The following is a 3777-nucleotide window of genomic DNA, read 5'->3' on the forward strand; positions in this document are numbered from 1 at the left end:
GGATCAAGGAGAAATCCACAGTGCAGAATGTTCTTTGGCCCAAGTGAAGGCAGAGTGTCTGAATTCTCAGTCAGAAATCAGCACAAATCAAATGACAGGTGACCAGGGGACCAACATTTCTCCATGTGCAGCAACAGGTTTCAGTGCTTGTCTCAGGTGCTAACTGAAGTCAGCTGGTGCAATTTGCATTCTGACCTATAAAGGGGCTCGGTGTGTTTCTGATAATCTGTGAATTACCTATTGACATTGATATGTTTGTGCTTCCTCTGTGAAACTTTATACAAGTCACAGAGGGCCAGTGAGCAGCAGGTCAGTATCTCCATTTTGGACAATATCCTCATTTCATCCCCAGTGAGTTTGTTAAAATTGATGATAATGATGTCGACATCAATATTTTCTGGAAAATAGTAACTACCACACAGGTACAGAAGCATGCCTTCAATTCCCAACTGGAAAAGCTCCCTTATTTCAAGTTCTCTTGCCCTATCTAATGTTTATTTTACAAGTTAAAGTGCAAGAGATGAGGACTTGGATAAAAATTTCAAATGTCATGTCCAGGTGAACAGAGGCCACAAGTGTATCCCAGTCACATTTATGTTTATTTCCGTGTTCTCATCTCCTGCTTATAATTAATTGCTGATCATAAAATTCCTCCTCATGAAATGGATATTACATTTGATTATAGTAATCAGTTTTCCTTTGATATTAATGTTCCTTTAAGTACAGTGAATTGCATTGAATATTTAATGGAAAATAATATAATACAAAATCTTATATGTTCCACTGATGACATAGCACCAGAAACACATAAAGTTCTTGCAACTTTATGTATGAAGAAGCAGCTTTTCTAATCAAAGTACTGGGAATAATAATTTAAAAAAAACTTCTGTAAAATAATATCATAAGGATTATGAAAATTGTGAACGCTGAGCTGCTGGGAAAAATAAAACCACTTTACTGTGTTTTTCAGATCACAGGAAGATGGGTGAATAGCCTCCTTTAAAGAGGTAACCATTTACAGAATACAGGATCACTTCTTGGCGAAAAATAACTGTGCAAAGTCGGACATACCAATCTGTGTTATGTAATACTGTTAATTTTTTTCTGTTTGTGAGTTGTAGTTGTTGGGTTTTTTTTCCTCAAGGGCAATATTTGACTGAGATGCCATCTTTAGTGGACGGCATTTCTATAGGGATTTTTATTCATTAGAAGAAACTAAGCTGGGGGGGAAGAAATGACCAAAGGAATCTAGGCTCTTTTTGATGCTTTAGTTCAACTAGCTTTCTGTAGCATGGCTTTTGTTGGCAGCAGAGAACCATTCTATAAAGAAGAGTCAGCCTTCTGCTGCTGACCTCTTATATGCAAATGTGAATTTAAGCTTTATTCCTAAATATCCTCTATGCACATTAGTAAACAATTCATTCCCTACTCAAACATTGTCTAGTTTGGAGGGTGACTGACATGACTTGTCTCGCACTTGTGCAGCTGACTCTGCTATCCCCAGCACCCACACTGCATAGAGGGACAGATTCTGCTCAGCCACCCTCTGGCAGCAGTCCTGCCCTGACACAGCTGTTTCAGGGATGGGCCAGCAATCCTACAGGATGGACAAACATGGGCCAGCACTGCCCAGGTCCTCACCTTGTTTAGTTTACTGGTAGGGAAATAACTTTTATGGCTGAGAGGCAGCTTAGTTTCTCCCAGCAGCTGCTCATCCGAAGGTTAACAGAAAGCTCTCACAGTCACACCAATGTTCAGAGTTAATCCATCAGGCACTATTTGCAGTTGATCTGAATCACTGGTGTGACTGGAAGAGGCAGTGACGGAAGTGAAAGACTGCTGGCTGATCCCCACTCAAAAAAAAAATTGCCTCTGAATCCCAAGGACACTTACATGAAAAATCTCCTGTTTTCCTCAATATCTGTTACATTTATCAACAGCAGTCTGTACTCCTCTAAAGCCCTTCGCAAACCCTGTTATTGTGTTCCTTTCACCCACAGGTTCTGCAGTCTCCACCTCTCCTTCACTGCCACCCTCTCAAGTATTTTTAGCCACAGTGGTTGTGTCCTTTGCCAGTGATTCTTCTCTACTTTTCTTCTGCCACAACCAGCCACATCCATCTTAGTAAACTGAACAGTGTTAGGAAGGTCACCTTGGTAGGAGGGTCACAGCTGCAATTCTGTCCATCATCCCAAGCAATTCCTATGAAGTGTTCATGGGTTGGGACAGAAGGATCTTCTGGTGTTTCTTTCAGCAGGTGATTTCAGTGCAGCTTCTGTTTCAGTGCAGTGCCCATTTTGAAGCAGAAGAGAGCATGACATGACTGACATGGCCAGGCCATGCCGTGTTACTGCACTCCCCTGCTCCAGGAGTGCCTCTCCTCCTCTCCAGACACAGGGCTAGTCTGTGCAAGGGTGGCACAGTGAGCTGGTCCTGGCACCATTTAGTATCTCAGCCACAAGCTAATAAGCAGATGTATTAAATGGGATCTCAGTGTAATGGTAGTTGGGGTATTTAATTCTTGCTGCAAAATTTTAGGGCCTCAGTTATTGTCAATCTATTCCCTTAATGTGCTTATTCACTATTTGGACTCAGTGATGAAAGCCCTCTATTCCATTACAATGGAAGGGAAATGCTTTCTTATGAACACTGCAAGTGCTGTGGGCACAAGGGAGGAGCAACCTGAATTTGTGACCCCCAGGTGAGACAGGTGATGCTGAAGGTGATGAGCTGTTGGGGAAAAAGAAGCTTCACCATTTGGACAGTGGCTGCACTGTGCCATAGCAGGTCCGATGCTGATGGAAACAACTGGCACCACACCACCAGGAGCTCTCCAGTGAACGTGGGCAGCTGTCCTGTCACCCAGCTCCAGCACAGCACCTATTGTAGGCAACACCTGAGAGAAATTACTGGTGTTTTCCTACAGAAAGAATGGTGGAGCAAATAAATATTTTCTCATTATTTTCAAATATTTTCTTCAATATTTTTCAATCTTTTTTTTCAAAACAAAATACAGAAAAAATATTATCAGAAGCCGTTTCTGAAATTATCTCCCATGTGTTCTCTTTAACAAATGTTGTTTTTATCCTGATTTTCCCGAACAAAACAAAACATATTGCTACAGAAAAAAATACTGCTATTAGTGTTGTTCTGTCTGCTACAGTAGCAAAGGACTGTGGTCCAGTGAGCCAGTATGGGGTGCAGGAGAGCTATGTGCGCATAAGGTTTAATCTTGCTTTCTGAAGCTGAATCCTTTCCTGTGCAGCCCAGGTGGGCCATCATGTGATAGCAAGGGCAATTCTCCTGTAAGACACTGCAGGATTGGGAGGAATAATGGTCCCAGGCAGCTCATGAAGCACCCACTATACACAGCGGGGCTCTGCCAAGCCACATTCACAAGAATGGCACATTTTCAGAGACCTCTTGTTTAAAACAATTCCATTTCTTTTCATCTTTGGAGCCTGACTTGGGCTTGCTCATGTTAAAACCCTTTCCACCCAGCACAACACTGGCAGACATAACTGGGCACAATAGGAAGTAAAACTCTTAGTGGTGTCAGAGATCTCAAGTCACAATTGTAAGTAAAACTAGTAAAAATTCAGAGGCAGCAACAATAAGGCAATACAGAATCTGGCAATTCACACTTTTATCTAAAGCTCTAGCATCTGATTGATCTCACAGACTCAGAAAGACATATGACTTTTACACAAAACATATTTACATTATTAATGGACTGTCTCCAGGATTCCTTGTTTGGGGGTGGGAAAGGGGAGTATA

At 41.8% G+C, this 3777-nt stretch overlaps 1 long non-coding RNA gene across 1 annotated transcript; it reads left to right on the forward strand.

Annotated features, from left to right (window-relative positions):
• Positions 1 to 239: 239 nt before the first annotated feature.
• LOC136287852 (uncharacterized) lies at positions 240 to 3192 on the forward strand. The gene is made up of 3 exons (XR_010720383.1): positions 240 to 309; positions 971 to 1007; positions 2001 to 3192. It is a non-coding gene; the product is annotated as an uncharacterized lncRNA (long non-coding RNA).
• Positions 3193 to 3777: the final 585 nt, after the last annotated feature.

Source organism: Chamaea fasciata, unplaced genomic scaffold, assembly GCF_029207755.1.
Source record: "Chamaea fasciata isolate MVZ Bird 193981 ecotype frontalis unplaced genomic scaffold, bChaFas1.0.hap1 SCAF_3, whole genome shotgun sequence".
In the NCBI taxonomy this organism is placed as follows: Eukaryota; Metazoa; Chordata; class Aves; order Passeriformes; family Sylviidae; genus Chamaea; species Chamaea fasciata.